General features: G+C 43.3%; 1 protein-coding gene across 4 annotated transcripts in view; it reads left to right on the forward strand.

Annotated features, from left to right (window-relative positions):
* Window positions 1-18,500, forward strand: part of LOC106574338 (neural cell adhesion molecule 2) — a 499,358-nt gene that overhangs the window by 151,425 nt on the left and 329,433 nt on the right. The window lies entirely within an intron of this gene.

Raw genomic sequence — 18,500 nt, forward strand, 5'->3', positions numbered from 1 at the left:
CTCAAGTCATTTTGGGTTCAAAGAAAAACATAAGGTGTTTCCACCTCAAAAAGCACAAGAAAGAGGATTTTGACCCACCTAAATTACAAAATCACATTGGTTTCCTTACCCTGTAATCAGTCTATAAAGAAGGAATGACAGAAATTCATGCTTTGGTTTTGTTGTCTATTGTTTCAAATGCTAACATTTTAGCACAAATCCAATGCAAGTCAATGGTACCTATAGTTGAAGTCGGAAGTTCACATACACTTTAGCCAAATACATTTAAACTTTTTCACAATTCCTGACATTTAATCCTAGTAAAAAGTCACTGTCAGTTAGGATCACCACTTTATTTTAAGAATGTGACATGTCAGAATAGTGGAGGAGAGAATTATTTATTTCAGCTTTTATTTCTTTCATCACATTCCCAGTGGGTCAGAAGTTTACATATACTCAATTAGTATTTGGTAGCATTGCCTTTAAATTGTTTAACTTGGGTCAAGCATTTCGGGAAGCCTTCCACAAGCTTCCCACAATAAGTTGGGTAAATTTTGGCCCATTCCTCCTGACAGAGCTGGTGTAACTGAGTCAGGTTTGTAGGCCTCCTTGCTAGCACGCACTTTTTCAGTTCTTCCCACACATTTTCTATAGGATTGAGGTAAGGGCTTTGTGATGGCCACTCCAATACCTAGACTTTGTTGTCCTTAAGCCATTTTGCCACAACTTTAGAAGTATGCTTGGGGTCAATGTCCATTTGGAAGACCCATTTGCGACCAAGCTTTAACTTCCTGACTGATGTCTTGAGATGTTGCTTCAATATATCCACATAATTTTTCTCCCTCATGATGCCATCTATTTTGTGAAGTGCACCAGTTATTCCTGCAGCAAAGCACCCCCACAACATGATGCTGCCATCCCGTGCTTCATGTTTGGGATGGTGTTCTTCGGCTTGCAAGCCTCCCCCTTTTTCCTCCAAACATAACGATGGTCATTATGGCCAAACAGTTCTATTTTTGTTTCATCAGACCAGAGGACATTTCTCCAAAAAGTACGATCTTTGTCCCCATGTTCAGTTGGAAACCGTAGTCTGGCTTTTTTATGGCGGTTTTGGAGCAGTGGCGTCTTCCTTGCTGAGCGGCCTTTCAGGTTATGTCGATATTGGACTCGTTGTACTGTGGATATAGATACTTTTGTACCTGTTTCCTCCAGCATCTTCACAAGGTCCTTTGCTGTTGTTCTAGGATTGATTTGCACTTTTTGCACCAAAGTATGTTCATCTCTAGGAGAGAGAACGCGTCTCCTTCCTGAGCGGTATGACATCTGCGTGGTCCCATGGTGTTTATACTTGCGTACTATTGTATGTACAGATGAATGCGATACCTTCAGGCATTTGGAAATTGCTCCCACGGATGAACCAGACTTGTGGAGGTCTACTATTGTTTTTTTTTTAGGTCTTGGCTGATTTCTTTTGATTTTCCTATGATGTCAAGCAAAGAGGCACTGAGTTTGAAGGTAGGCCTTGAAATACATCCACAGGTACACCTCCAATTGACTCAAATTATGTCAATTAGCCTATCAGAAGCTTCTAAAGCCATGACATCATTTTCTGGAATTTTCCAAGCTGTTTAAAGGCACAGTCAACTTAGTGTATATAGACTCCTGACCCACTGGATTTGTGATACAGTGAATGATAAGTGAAATAATCTGTAAACAATTGTTGGAAAATTACTTGTCATGCACAAAGTAGATGTCCTCACCGACTTGCAAAAACTATAGTTTGTTAACAAGACATTTGTGGAGTGGTTGAAAAATGAGTTTTAATGACTCCAACCTCAGTGTATGTAAACTTCTGAATTCAACTGTATATTGACATTTTCACACCTCATGTCCAAATCATCCATAAGTATCTTAAAGTGTATTGTGTAACTCAATGATGTTATTTACAGATGATTTGCATACAAAGCGCAAAATTGCTAAAATAGGTACACTACATGTCCGTTGAACATCTCATTCCAAAATCATGGCCATTAATATGGAGTTGGTCCCCCCATTTGCAACAATAACAGCCTCCACTCTTCTGGGAAGGCTTTCCACTTGATGTTGGAACATTGCTCCTGGGACTTGCTTCCATTCAGTGATGAGCATTAGTGAGGTCGGGCGATTAGACCTGGCTCACACTTGGCATTCCAATTCATCCCGAAGGTGTTCGATGGGGTTGAGGTCAGGGCTCTGTGCAGGCCAGTCAAGTTCTCCCCGACTGATCTCGACAAACCAGAATCGTCTAGAATGTCATTGTGTGCGGCAGCGTTAATATTTCCCTTCACTGGAACCAAGGGGCCTAGTCCAAACCATGATAAACAATCCCCAGACCACAGTTGGCACTCTGCATTGGGGCAGGTAGTGTTCTACTGGCAACCGCCAAACCCAGATTCGTCCGTCGGACTGACAGACAGTGAAGCGTGATTCATCACTCTAGAGAACGCATTTTAACTGCTCCAGAGTCCAATGGCGGCGAGCATTACACCACTCCAGCCAATGCTTGGCATTGCACATGGTGATTTTAGGCTTGTGTGCAGCTACTCAGCCATTGAAACCCATTTCATGAAGCTCCTTGCAAACAGTTCTTGTGCTGATGTTGCTTCCAGAGGCAGTTTGGAACTCGGTAGTGAGTGTTGCAATCGAGGACAGATTTTTTTTTTTACATGCTGCATCCTTCAGCACTTGGCGGTCCCGTTCTGTGAGCTTGTGTGGCCTACCAATTTGCCCCTGAGCCGTTGTTGCTCCTAGATGTTTCCACTTAATAACAGCACTTACAGTTGACAATAACAGCACTTACAGTTGACCGGGGCAGCTTTAGCATGGCAGAAATTTGACGAAGTGACTTGTTGGAAAGGTGGCATCCTATGACTGTGCCACGTTGAATGTCACTAAGCTCTTCAGTAAGGCCATTCTTCTGCCAAGGTTTGTCTATGGAGATTGCATGGCTGTGTGCTCAATTGTATACACCTGTCAGCAACGGGTGTGGCTGAAATAGCCGAATCCACATACTTTTGGCCATGTGGTGTACCACTGACTTGCAGTAGACAACAGCAATCCGTGCTTTGGTTTTGACATACCTTGTCCAAAGACTGCTTACACGGTAAGGAAACCAATTTGCCATTTCGTGATGTGGGTGCACTATTCCTTCACCATTGAGGGGGATTCTTAAAAAAATATATATATAATCTGGAACAGCACTATCTATTAGTCAGAACCTGGTTCAGCATGTAGGATGGGACATAAACCTAACAACTTCAATGAATAATTTCTCTGAATAAAAAATAAAATGATATTGCCAAATTCACTGAGAATGCATTACATAGGATGAAGAAACAATACTTTGAGCCGCAACTCCATAACTGATATTGTATACTTGTTGCTGGGTTGGGGGTGGGGTGTCGGGAGTCCGTGGGTGGCATTTGCAAATTGGATTCCTCATGTCTTACTCATAGTTTAAAAAAAGTTTGATCCAAATTGGATGTTGTGTACTATATTTATTGAAAATTATATGAATCTGATCATTTAAAATTGACAACTTTGGTGCATTCAGTTAGCTTAATTTCTCAGAGATCAAATTATATTTCAACAAAATAATGGTGCAGGAATGCTAGTCTTATCTGATTCTAACCACACAAACAATTTCCGAACACTCTGAGATGGTGGGTGTCGTGTTTTGCTGAAATGACATGGAACGACCCCACAGTCACTTTCTTCGGTTAAGAAGATTTCTAGCAAACACTGTAGCAAACATTTTTAGCAAACAGTGTAGTGTTCAGATTGTGGGGAATGTACAATATTTGAAGAACACACAGCAATTTGAACTGTTTTGTTACATTAAATGCAGTAAATGCATCGTGTTTCCTTGCAGATTATTCTTGGTGCCGGTAAGCAGTTGGAACTTTCAAGCACAGCATTTGCAGTTAATAGTAGGGAATGAAGTTCTCTGGCTAGCACTGAGCCTCGTAGGTGATGTCATTTACAGGCATTTTAATTGCCTTAATGAGGTGCGTGGAGGCCTGCTGAGTGTTGTAATTAAATGTTCTGTGTTTGGCCTGTCACTTTGTCACTAGTCTGCATGGGTAGAGTTGTCTAAACACTTAGTTCATGTTAACCTTGTAAAATAAGTGTAGAAACAATTGAAGGGATGAATTCAGCATTGGATATACTGCAGTGATCTGTGGGAGCAGTTGAATTTGGGTTTCAAATTGCCTATCTGGTTCCAAGGCAAGCTTACAAACATCAGTCCCAAGAGGGTTTACTCAACTGGAAGATGCACATAAACATACTCACCATGCACTTAAGCTAGGGGCATAATATACTTATTGAAGTTAGAGCTATTCCAAGAATGTAAATCCGAATGTCAAACTCAGTATTGCAAGGTTGTGAAAGAGATTGCTTTCCTCCCTTGCGATGCCCAATCTTGATTGTCTTACAGTATATTTGCTTTATAGCTGGGGTTTTTCAGTGCGACGCAATCTCATAAAAGTGGAATGTTGTATTTGTTTGGTCTTGAATGCAGTGCTACATTTCATGACCTTCTTTACCTGTCACACAATAAGGGAGATTGATTGAGGTCGAGACAAACATTACCACTCTTCAAGAGTATCTGGGAATAGAATTCTCCAGTTGAGAATTGTAATTCACTGCAGGCTGATACACTGACATTTTCTAATTTAAAGTGAATTGATGATTACATTGAATAGGAAGGAGTGGTGAAAATGCATAAGGGTTGGGTGTGACCTGTCCATTTCTTCCCCCACCAAAAGGTATATTGTAGTCTGACTTGAAGGAAAACGTCTTACTTGAATGGACAATAGCCCCCCCGCTACCCTGTGTCCAAGTATCCAATTAGACAGGAAGGAGCACACACATACACACCCACACCCCTCCTCAAACACCAGTCCCAAACACACACATTTACCTGGTGTCTCTGGAGCACACTCCTGAGCATTCGCCAACGTGTAGCAAACGCTGATATTTATATTGCATCATTGCGGCCCATATCAGTGGAATGTGCAACGGAGGTGGAGGCCATCCTTTAAGTTGAGTAGCAGAGGAACATTGGGTCCTATCCCCCAACCCGGATTGGATTCAGTGTGTGGGCCTATTTGTCTCTATCGGTGCGGTTACGGGGATGTTTTTGATCAGGCAGTTAAAAGGAATGCCCTTTGATCAGTGTATTCTTATTATACGCCCCCTGATGTGTGTGTGTGTGTGTGTGTGTGTGTGTTCAACCTCACTCTGCTGTTATTATTTGTGTTGGGTAAGGTGAAGCGGAGGGTGCCATTCTCTACAGACCCCCACCTCCCCCGAGCTTCTCTCGTTTCTCTCCGTGGAAGTATATCCTTTCATTACTTTGCTTTCATCTGATCAGCAGCTAATTGGCAACCTATAAACTGAGTGTGTATGTGTGGCATGCTTTCATTGCACTATACCGTCCAATTATTTTCTACACACACAGTTTTTCTTATTCTTTTTTTTTTAAAGAAAACTTCTTTTATCACTGTCTCCTTTGTGGTTGCCTGCACACTCACGTATAATTACATGTGTAATTTAGTTTGATGATTAACTTAGTAAGTGTAGGACACATTATACACATTATTAGTAGTACATCAGATGTCATGGTTTTGAGAAGACGAGAACAAAACATTCAGTCTTGTGCTAGCTTGATGTTTCATGTACAGAAAGGGGTGAAGAATGCTATAGAAAATAAGCAAATAGTAGTGTTGCATTTCTGAGGTCATGGGTTTGAAAAGCATCAGAAAAATTATATTCAGTCTCTTGTGCTAGCTGGGCTTGTAATGTACAACACCATAAAAGCTGTATAAGTAATGTACATGACAAGGTGAGGTAAAGAACTTGTCAGTGAGTAAAATCAAATCCAGTTTTATTGGTCACATAAAGGGTTGCAAAGGGTTGGAAACCTTCCGGAAAATGTTTGGAAATTTTCCAATGGAAGTTAAGTCTGGGAATTTGGGGGAATTTTGCTTAAATTCATCAAAAAAGTTAGCTTATAACAGTGAACCTTTTTTTTGTGGGATACACATAAGACAATTCTAGGTATTGTGGAATATTTTGGTTAAACTATCCCCAATTCAATGGAATTGCAACACTCTGCATGCACAGTGCATTCTTCAATCCCGTTTTTTATTTTTATGGCTTAATTTAAACTTTATTTAACCAGGCAGGCCAGTTGAGAACAAGTTCTCATTTACAACTGTGACCTGGCCAAGATAAAGCAAAGCAGTGCAACACAAACAACACAGAATACATGGAATAAACAAACATACAGTCAATAACACAATAGAAAACTCTATATACTGTGTGTGCAAATGAGGTAAGATAAGGGAGGTAAGGCAATAAATAGGCCATATTGGCAAAATAATTACAATTTTGCAATTAAACACTGGAGTGATAGATGTGCAGAAGATGAATGTGCAAGTAGAGATACTGGGGTGCAAAGGAGTAAAGAAATAAATAACAGTATGGGGATGAGGTAGTTGGATGGGCTATTTACAGATTGGCTGTGTACAGGTGCAATGATCTGTGAGCTGCTCTGACAGCTGGTGCTAAATGTTAGAGAGGAAGATATTATTCTCCAGTTTCAGTGATTTTTGCAATTCGTTCCAGTCATTGGCAGCAGAGAACTGGAAGGAAAGGCGGCCAAAGGAGGAATTGGCTTATGGGGTGACCAGTGAAATATACCTGCTGGAGTGCGTGCTACGGGTGGGTGCTGCTATGGTGACCAGTGAGCTAAGATAAGGCGGGGTTTTACCTATCAAAGACTGATAGATGACCTGGAGCCAGTGGGTTTGACAATGAATATGAAGCAATGGCCAGCCAACGAGAGCGTACAGGTCGCAGTGGTGGGTTGTATATGGGACTTTGGTGACAAAACGGATGGCACTGTGAAAGACTGCATCCAATTTGCTGAGTAGAGTGTTGGAGGCTATTTTGTAAATGACATCGCCAAAGTCAAGGATCAGTAGGATAGTCAGTTTTACGAGGGTATGTTTGGCAGCATGAGTGAAGGATGCTTTGTTGCGAAGTAGGAAGCCAATTCTAGATTTAATTTTGGATTGGAGATGCTTAATGTGAGTCTGGAAGGAGAGTTTACAGTCTAACCAGACACCTAGGTATTTGTAGTTGTCCACATACTCTAAGTCAGAACCGTCCAGAGTAGTGACGCTGGACAGCGGGCAGGTGCGTGGAAGCGATCGCTTGAAGAGCATACATTTAGTTTTACTTGCATTTAAGAGCAGTTGGAGGCCACAGAAGGAGAGTTGTATGGCATTGAAGCTTGTCTGGAGGTTAGTTAACACAGTGTCCAAAGAAGGGCCAGAAGTATACAGAATGGTGTCGTCTGCGTAGAGGTGGATCAGAGAATCATCAGCAGCAAGAGCGACATCATTGATGTATAGAGAGAAAGGAGTCGGCCCTGTGGCACCCCCATAAAGACTGCAAGATGTCCGGACAACAGCCCCTCCGAATTGACACATAGAACTCTATCAGATAAGTAGTTGGTGAACCAGGCGAGGCAATCATTTGAGGAACCAAGGCTGTTGAGTCTGCCGATAGGAATGTGGTGATTGACAGAGTCGAAACCCTTGGCCAGGTCGATGAATACAGCTGCACGGTATTGTCTCTTATAGATGGCGGGTATGATATCGTTTAGGACCTTGAGCGTGGCTGAGGTGCACCCATGACCAGCTCAGAAACCAGATTGCATAGCGGAGATGGAACGGTGTGATTCAAAATGGTCGGTGATCTGTTTGTTAACTTGGCTTTCGAAGACCTAAGAAAGGCAGGGTAGGATAGATGGGGATGTAACAGTTTGTGTCTAGAGTGTCTCCCCCTTTCAAGAGGAGGATGACCGCGACAGCTTTCCAATCTTTGGTTATCTCAGACGATACAAAAGAGAGGTTGAACAGGCTAGTAATAGGGGTTGCAACAATTGCGGCGGATAATTATAGAAAAAGAGGGTCCAGATTGTCTAGCCCAGATGATTTGTAGGGGTCAAGATTTTGCAGCTCTTTCCGAACATCGGCTATCTGGATTTGGGTGAAGGAGAAATGGGGAGGCTGGGGCAAGTTGCTGAGGGGGGTGCAGGGCTGTTAACCAGGGTAGGGGTAGCCAGGTGGAAAGCATGGCCAATCGTAGAAAAATGCTTATTGAAATTCTCAATTATTATGGATTTATCGGTGGTGACAGTGTTTCCTAGCCTCAGTGCAGTGTGCAGCTGGGAGGAGGTACTCTTATTCTATCTTTGGAGTTTGTGCTACATGATGCAAATTTCTGTTAGGAAAGCAAAGGTTAGCTTTTTCAAACTGCCTATGTATATTGGTTCCTAACTTCCATGAAAAGTTGCTTATCGCGGTGGCTATTCGATGCTAATGCAGTACTCCACAGGATGTTTTTGTGCTGGTCAAGGGCAGTCAGGTCTGGAGTGAACCAAGGGCTGTATCTGTTCCTTGTTGTACATTTTTTGAATGGGGCATGCTTATTTAAGATGGTGAGGAAAATACTTTTAAAGAATAACCAGGCATCCTCTACTGACGGAATGAGGTCAATTTCCTTCCAGGATACCCGGGCCAGGTCGAATAGAACGGCCTGCTCACTGAAGTGTTTTAGGGAGCGTTTGACAGTGATGAGGGGTGGTCTTTGGAGACACCATTTAAACCAGGTGAGGTCACCACATGTGTTGGAGGTGGAACAAATGGGTTAGCTAAGGCATATTGAGCAGGGCTGGTGGCTCTACGGTGAAATAAGACAATCACTAACCAAAACAGCAATGGACAAGGCATATTGACATTAGGGAGAGGCATGCGAGTGATCATAGGGTCTAGTGAGTAGCTAGGCGGGCTGGAGACACGGCGAGTCAGACAGCTAGTGGGCCGGGGCTAGCAGGCTAGCAGAAGGCAGGCTAACGGAAGAGTCAGTTGTAGCCCCCTCAGGCGGTTACACCGGCAGACCAGTCGTGATGGATCGGCAGGGCTCCGTGTAGTAAAAGGGTCCAGGCCAATTAGCAAAATAGGTATAGTGGCACAAGAAAATTGGCTGATGGACCTCTTCAGCTAACAGTCCGATATGCTCTAGACAGCTAGCAGGCCGCGGCTAGCAGGCAAGCAGATGGGCATTCAGGGGACGTCACATTTTTTACATTTACATTTTAGGCATTTAGTAGACGCTCTTATCCAGAGCGACTTACAGTAGTGAATGCATACATTTCATACATTTTTTCTCTGTACTGGTCCCCCGTGGGAATCGAACCCACAACCCTGGTGTTGCAAACACCATGCTCTACCAACTGAGCTATACGGGACTACTGAGTCACGACGGAACCTGTTGAAAACCCCCTTGGACAGATTATATCGGTAGACCAGTCGTGAAGGATCGGCGGGGCTCCGTATAGGCAGTAAAAGGGGTCCAGGCCAATTGGCAAAATAGGTATTGTAGCCCAAGGAGTAGCTGATGGACCACTTCAGCTAGCCAGGAGATGGGTGTAGCATTGGCTAGCTCCAGGCTAATTGGTGCTTGCTTTGGGACAGAAATGTTAGCCAGGAGTAGCCACTCAGATAGCAGATAGCTAGCTGTGATAATCCAGGTGAAAAGGTTCAGAGCTTGCGGTAGGAATCTGGAGATGTGGGGAAAAAGAGTCCAGTATGCTCTGGGTTGAATCGCGCTGTGCAGACTGGCAGTTGTTGTCCAGGCTAAAGGCTAGCTGATGACCGCTAGCTAGTGGCTAGTCAGCTGGCTAGCTTCTGTTGGGGGTTCCGGTTCCGGCTGTGCACTCTTCCATCACATGTACAACTGATTCTCAAGATCTTGCGCACTAATGAGATGCTATTGAGACCACACTACTACACTGTCTGAGCCAAGGACTACATGCTTTCTGGTAAGTTTTGATTATAATACTGGGTGGGGTGAATATATTTTATGACATATATGATTTTTTGTTAACTAGTAAATAGTAGCCTACAGCAAAGTGTGTTTAAACCATGCATTGCATCTGCTCCTCAATGACATCATGGCACTGAAAACAATGTATACACTCTACAAGAGAGCCAAGGAAATGGTTAGGTATGTGAAGGGTCATGAGGTTATAGCAGCAATGTACCTCACCAAGCAAAGTGAGAAGAATAAGAGGACCGCATTGAAGCTGCCCAGCAACACCCGTTGGGGTGGTGGTGTCATCATGTTGGACAGTCTCCTGTAGGGGAAGGTGTCACCAAGATATGGCCATATCACAGTCTGCCGATATGGACAGCCCCATCAAGAGGATCCTTCTGGATGATGTATTTTATGAGAGAGTGGTAAGCATCCTGAAACTCCTGAAACCTATAGCAGTAGCCATTGCACGGATTGAGGGAGACAATACCATCCTGTCTGATGTTCAGACTGCTTGCAGATCTAAGAGAAGAAATACGTACTGCCCTGCCCACTTCACTGTTGCTCCAAGCAGAGGAAACTGCAGTTCTGAAATACATCAAAAAGCGTGAAGACTTCTGTGTGAAGCCCATACACGCCGCAGCATACATGTTGGACCCCAAGTATGCTGGCAAGAGCGTCCTGTCTAGTGCAGAGATCAACAAGGCCTATGGTGTCATCACTATTGTGTCTCGCCACCTCAGCCTGGATAAGGGGAAAGTTCTTGGCAGTCTAGCGAAGTACACTTCCAAGCAAGGGCTTTGGAATCGAGATGCAATATGGCAGTCGTGCCAACATATCTCATCAGCCACCTGGTGGAAGCGACTTTGTGGATCTGAGGCTCTTTCCCCTGTTGCCTCCATCATCCTCCAAATCCCACCAACATCAGCTGCCTCAGACCGCAACTGGTCCTTGTTTGGGAACACAGACCAAAGCACGCAACAGACTGACCAATACAAGGGTTGACAAATTGGTGGCCATCCTGGCAAATTTGTGGCTTTTTGAGTCTGACAATGAGCCATCCTCAACAAGGTTGGAAAGTGACAGTGAAGATGAGGCCTCAGAGTCTGATGTTCAAGAAGTGGACATTGAGGAGGTCCAGGGAGAAGACATGAAGGCTGAAAGGAAGACAACCAAAGCTTTAGTTTCTAGGCTATCATTTTACAAATGTATGTTGAAAACGTTTTTGGGAGATGCAATGGATCATTGGGGATCATTCAATATTCCCTTTTTTTGTTGTTCAGTGAAATCATCCCATGTGAAGAGTCAACTCATTTCATTAAAGTTCAATTCGTGACAAAATATATATTTTTTATTTCTATTGGAAGGATTTAATAATTTGCATTTATGCATACTTATGATAAGGTAAAAGGTTTAGGTTTATGTTTCTGTCTCCATATGATATGGTAAATATATCCAGTGCTAAAAATATCGACATTTATATACACTGCTCAAAAAAATAAAGGGAACACTTAAACAACACAATGTAACTCCAAGATGTGGAGGAGGCCGTAGGAGGGCAACAACTCAGCAGCAGGACCGCTAACTCCGCCTTTGTGCAAGGAGGAGCAGGAGGAGCACTGCCAGAGCCCTGCAAAAGACCTCCAGCAGGCCACAAATGTGCATGTGTCTGCTCAAACGATTAGAAACAGACTCCATGAGGGTGGTATGAGGGCCCGACGTCCACAGGTGTGGGTTGTGCTTACAGCCCAACACCGTGCAGGATGTTTGGCATTTGCCAGAGAACACCAAGATTGGCAAATTCGCCACTGGCGCCCTGTGCTCTTCACAGATGAAAGCAGGTTCACACTGAGCACATGTGACAGACGTCACAGAGTCTGGAGACGCCATGGAGAACGTTCTGCTGCCTGCAACATCCTCCAGCATGACCAGTTTGGCGGTGGGTCAGTCATGGTGTGGGGTGGCATTTCTTTGGGGGGCCGCACAGCCCTCCATGTGCTCGCCAGAGGTAGCCTGACTGCTATTAGGTACCGAGATGAGATCCTCAGACCCCTTGTGAGACCATATGCTGGTGCGGTTGGCCCTGGGTTTCTCCTAATGCAAGACAATGCTAGACCTCATGTGGCTGGAGTGTGTCAGCAGTTCCTGCAAGAGGAAGGCATTGATGCTATGGACTGGCCCAGACCTGAATCCAATTGAGCACATCTGGGACATCATGTCTCGCTCCATCCACCAACGCCACGTTGCACCACAGACTGTCCAGGAGTTGGCGGATGCTTTAGTCCAGGTCTGGGAGGAGATCCCTCAGGAGACCATCCGCCACCTCATCAGGAGCATGCCCAGGCATTGTAGGGAGGTCATACAGGCACGTGGAGGGCACACACACTACTGAGCCTCATTTTGACTTGTTTTAAGGACATTACATCAAAGTTGGATCAGCCTGTAGTGTGGTTTTCCACTTTAATTTTGACTGTGACTCCAAATCCAGACCTCCATGGGTTGATAAATTGGATTTCCATTGATTATTTTTGTGTGATTTTCTTGTCAGCACATTCAACTATGTAAAGAAAAAAGTATTTAATAAGATTATTTCTTTCATTCAGATCTAGGATGTGTTGTTTAAGTGTTCCCTTTATTTTTTTGAGCAGTATATATTTCTGTTCATTCCCATATTTTCCCATTAATTCCCACAGAAAGTTTCCACCTCTGAATATTCCCCAAAATGTGCAACCCTAGTCATATACACATGGTTAGCAGATGTTAATGCAGGTGTAGCGAAATTCTTGTGCTTCTAGTTCTGACAGTGCAGTAATATCTAACAAGTAATCTAACAAATTCACAATGAATACCTTATACACACAATGTAAGGGGATGGAATAAGAATATGTACATATAAATATTGATGCACGATGGCTGTGCGGCATAGGCAAGATGCAAAATACGGCATAAAATACAGCATAAGATGAGTAATGTAGGATATGTAAGCATTATTAAAGTGGTATTATTTAAAGTGACACCATTATTAACTCTGTTTATTAAAGTGGCCAGTGATTTGAGTCTGTATGTTGGCAGCAGCCTCTCTAAGGTCTGATGGCCTTGAGATAGAAGCTATCGGTCCCAACTTTGATGCACCTGTACTGACCTCACCTTCTGGATGATAGCGGGGCGGTGACTCAGGTGGTTGTTATCCTTGATGATCTTTTTGGCCTTCCTGTGACATTGGGTGCTGTAGGTGTCCTGGAGGGCAGGTAGCTTGCCCCTGGTGATGCGTTGTGCAGACCATACTACCCTCTGGAGAGCCTTGCGGTTGCGGGCAGTGCAGTTGTCATACCAGGTGGTGATACAGCCCGACAGGATCCCCTCGATTGTGCATCTGTAGAAGTTTGTGAGGGTTTTAGGGGACAAGCCAAATTTCTTCAGCCTCCTGAGGTTGAAGAGGCGATGTTGTGTGGGTGGACCATTTTAGTTTGTCCATGTGTCCGCCGAGGAACTTAAAACTTTCCACCTTCTACACTGCTGTCCTGTTGATGTGGATAGGGGTGTGCAAGGTTATTTTCCTGACAACACAATCCAAGTGCCCTAACCTCCTCCCTGTAGGCTCTCGTTGTTGTTGGTAATCAAGCCTACCACTGTGTCATCTGCAAAGTTGATGATTGAGTTGGAGGTGTACAGGAGAGGACTGAGAACGCACCCTGGTTGGGCCCCAGAGTTGAGGATCAGCGGGGTGGAGATGTTGTTTCCTACCTTCACCACCTGGGGGCGGCCCCTCAAAGTCCCGGACCCAGTTGCACAGGGTGGGGTCGTGACCCAGGGTCTCAAGCTTAATGATGAGTTTGGAGGGTACTATGGTGTTGAATGCTGAGCTTTAGTCAATGAACAGCATTCTTTCATAGGTATTCCTCTTGTCCAGATGGGATAGGGCAGTGTGCAGTGTTTTGGCGATTGCATCGTCTGTGGACCTATTGGGGCGGTAAGCAAATTGGAGTGTGTCTAGTGTATCAGGTAGGTGGAGGTGATATGATCCCTGATTAGTTTCTCAAAGCACTTTGATGACAGAAGTGAGTGCTATGGGGCGATAGTCATTTAGTTCAGTTACTTTAGCTTTCTTGGGAACAGGAACAATGGTGGCCATCTTGAAGCATGTGGGAACAGCAGACTGGGATAGGGATTGATTGAATATGTCCGTAAACACACCAGCCAGCTGGTCTGTGCATGCTCTGAGGATGCAGCTAGATATGCCGTCTGGGCCGGCAGCCTTGCTAGGGTAAACACATTTAAATGTTTTACTCACATCAACCACGTTGAAGGAGAACCCATAGTCTTTGGTAGCGGGCCGTGTTGGTGGCACTGTATTGTCCTCAATGCGCGCAAAGAAGTTGTTTAACCTCTCTGGGCTAGGCGGGACGAATTCGTCCCACCTACGTAACAGCCACTGCCAGCCTGTGGCGCGATTTTCAAAACCTTAAAAATCCTATTACTTCAATTTCTCAAACATATGACTATTTTACAGCCATTTAAAGACAAGACTCTCGTTAATCTAACCACACTGTCCGATTTCAAAAAGGCTTTACAACGAAAGCAAAACATTAGATTATGTCAGCAGAGTACCAAGCCAGAAATAATCAGACACCCATTTTTCAAGCCAGCATATAATGTCACCAAAACCCAGAAGACAGCTAAATGCAGCACTCACCTTTGATGATCTTCATCAGATGACAACCCTAGGACATTATGTTATACAATACATGCATGTTTTGTTCAATCAAGTTCATATTTATATCAAAAACCAGCTTTTTACAAACAGCGGTTGACATGCTTCGAAGTACGGTAATGGAATATTTAGAATTTTATTGTCACGAATTGCGCCATGCGCGCGACACTTCTTTACTATTTCGGATAGTGTCTGGAACGCACGAACAAAACGCCGCTATTCGGATATAACGATGGATTATTTTGGACCAAACCAACATTTGTTATTGAAGTAGCAGTCCTGGGTGTGCATTCTGACGAAGACAACAAAAGGTAATCAAACTTTTATAATAGTAAATCTGATTTTGGTGAAGGCTAAACTTGCCGGGTGTCTAAATAGCTAGCCCGTGATGGCTGGGCTATGTACTTAGAATATTGCAAAATGTGCTTTCACCAAAAAGCTATTTTAAAATCGGACATATCGAGTGCATAGAGGAGTTCTGTATCTATAATTCTTAAAATAATTGTTATGCTTTTTGTGAACGTTTATCGTGAGTAATTTAGTAAATTGTTAGTAAATTCCCCGGAAGTTTGCGGGGGGTATGCTAGTTCTGAACGTCACATGCTAATGTAAAAAGCTGTTTTTTGATATAAATATGAACTTGATTGAACAAAACATGCATGTATTGTATAACATAATGTCCTAGGGTTGTCATCTGATGAAGATCATCAAAGGTTAGTGCTGCATTTAGCTGTCTTCTGGGTTTTTGTGACATTATATGCTAGCTTGAAAAATGGGTGTCTGATTATTTCTGGCTGGGTAGTCTGCTGACATAATCTAATGTTTTGCTTTCGCTGTAAAGCCTTTTTGAAATCGGACAGTGTGGTTAGATAAAGGAGAGTCTTGTCTTTAAAATGCTGTGAAATAGTCATATGTTTGAAAAATTGAAGTTTTTGTATTTTTGAGGAATTTGTAATTCGCGCCACGCCTATCATTGGATATTGGAGCAGATGTTCCGCTAGCGGAACGTCTAGATGTAAGAGGATATCCCAGCAGCCCATGCCTCCACCATTTAAATGCTTTTAGATTTGTGGAAATTAGTGAATGAGTATACACTTCAGGAGGATGGCAATATTATTGGGAAGCACCTAGTCAAGGGCACAGCTGGAATACATGTATAAGTACACTATTAGTAGTACATCAAGAGTCCTGAAATTGAAATGCATCTGAGATAATGGAATTGAAAACCTTTAACTTTGAAATCCGCAAAGCAGACATTCCTCTTTTCCCTTCATATTATATCTTCATTTTGTCCAGTTCCTGTGAATATCTTGGATTTGCATAAAACCCTCTAATTTCATTTGGGGGAAAAGGCACACAACATCTCATTCATTATTTTGTGCTAGCAACGAATATCACTACAAAGTCCAGGGTCAATGAATCCTCTACAAGTGACACCATTCATATTTCTAAGGAAGGAGTATTTTTCATCCAATGCAAATGTATAGAAAAAGACCAGGGTTTAGAGGGATTTGGACAAGGCATGGAGCCTGTGTCCACTGGGACTAGTAGGGGATTCTGGCAGTATTAGTGAGATATCAGTAGCCAAACACACTATCATTGTGTTCTTCCTACTCTCCCAGTGCCACGGATTAAACAAAGAGAGAGGGGCTCAGCAGCAACCTCAGCCACCGGGCTCTCTCTCAACCCCACACTGGCTTTACAGCTGGCAAACAACAATAGGCGGGTGAGATTTAAAAAGGGAGGACAAGGAGAAGGAGAGAAAGAGAAACAGAAGGAGAGATCGAGAGGGAGGAAGGGAGCGATTGAAAGGGAACGAGAAGCAGAAATTGGGAGACAGAAACTCAGAAAGAGGGAGCAGAGGAGAGCTCCTGCTCTCACCATCGTGAGAGCTCTTCAGAGCCTAAGCTCTCTGAAGTCAGGCCGTATTGGGTGTGAGACAGGGCCGTCTGTCATCACCTCTCCTCTTTTTCTCATGCTGCATCGCACACCTCTGGATCGGACCCAGGTCCGTTAGAGCTCCCGACACCCCGGAACACAGAGAGAGAGCAGGAACAAAGGGATCTTCTCTCCCTCTCTCCTCCACCCTAGAGGGATAACTATATGGTATTGGCACGAGGCATGAAGAGGCTGTGAGGGAGAATATCTCTCTCTCTGTCTTTTTAAGGGGCTTTATTAACAGTAAACATTACATTCACAAAAGTTACAAAATAATAAAGACATTTCAAATGTCATGCCTATATCCAGTGTTGCAACGATGTAAAAATAGTTAAAATACACAAAGTACAAAATAAATTAACATAAATATGGGTTGTATTTACAATGGTGTTTGTTCTTCATTAGTTGCCCTTTTCTTCTGGCCACAGGTCACAAATCTTGATGCTGTGACTGCACACTGTGGTATTTCACCCAATAGATATGGGAGTTGATCAACATTTGATTTGTTTTTGAATTCTTCGTGGGTCTGTGTAATCTGAGGGGAAATATGTGTCTCTAATATGGTCATACATTTGGCAGGAGGTTAGGAAGTGCAGCTCAGTTTCCACGTAAATGTATGGGCAGTGTGCACATAGCCTGTCTTCTCTTGAGAGCCAGGTCTCTCTCTCTCTCTCCTTTCTCTACCTCTCTCTCATTCAACTCGCTCTCTCGTTGACTATTTATCTATATATCTCCGCTCTCTCTTCCCTCTCGCCATCTCTGTCACACTCTTTTTTTCTCTGCCCCTCTCTCCCTCTCTTGCAATTGCCTGCAGATGTTCTATTCATTCCACAAGCAGGGCGTGGGTGGAAGTGTTCTACGTACAGAACAGTTATTGTCAGTGTGTACACACACACACACACACACACACACACACACACACACACACACACACACACACACACTCACGTGGGTAGTAGGACTGTGTTCTCCATGATTGCAGCTGACGTTCTCCCGCTTTCTTATATTTGCTATCTTTTTACCAGTCAGGGCTTGTAAAGTGGGAAATACACTCCATTGTCTGACACACTGTAGATGCGTCCCAAATGGCACCCTATTCCCTACATAGTGTACAACATTTAACCTGGGCCTGTAACCACAATGCTTCTTGAAGTAGGAGTGCTGATCTAAGATCCGTTTTGCCTTTAGATCAGTGAGTAAGATTATATGGACAGATCCTAGATCAGCACTCCTACTCTGAGATGCTTTGTGGATATGGGCCCAGGTCCCATAGAACTTTGGTCGAAAGTAGTGCACTATATACATAATAGGGTGCCATTTGGGACATACCCCACATCATTTAGAATCAAAGCTAATAGTTGTCAAGGCCATCCTGACATACCATTAATGCTACTGTGGAGAAAGATGGAACACAGACAGTGGCGTGAAGATGGCTATTGTACGCTAAGGACATTATGTCAGCCTGGCTTTTCAACATCCAAATTCCATTTTGTGTCTAGTCCATAGCTTGTTATATTGGGTCATCTTGTTGTGTAGAGGAAAAATTAAGAAAAAGTACCCATTAATGAATGAAATGAGGCAATTCCCAATTTTTCTTAGGAATCAAGGTAGAAAGGATGCTTTTTAAAACTATTCAAGAGCCCTATTCTCCATCAGGATGTAGCAGTCTCCGTACAGTGCATTCTGAAATATTTCCGACCCCTTAACTTTTTCCACATTTTGTTACGTTACAGCTTTATTCTAAAATAGATTAAATGTTTTTTTTAACTCAGCAATCTACACACAATACCCCATAATGACAAAGCGAAAACAGGTTTTTAGAAATGTTTGCAAATGTATTAAAAATTAAAAACGTACCTTATTTACATAAGCATTCAGGCTCTTTGCAATGAGACTCAAAATTGAACTCAGGTGCATCCTGTTTCCATTGATCATCCTTGAG

The sequence above is a fragment of the Salmo salar genome, chromosome 16 (genome assembly GCF_965601325.2).
Source record: "Salmo salar chromosome 16, fSalSal1, whole genome shotgun sequence".
NCBI classification, from domain to species: domain Eukaryota; kingdom Metazoa; phylum Chordata; class Actinopteri; order Salmoniformes; family Salmonidae; genus Salmo; species Salmo salar.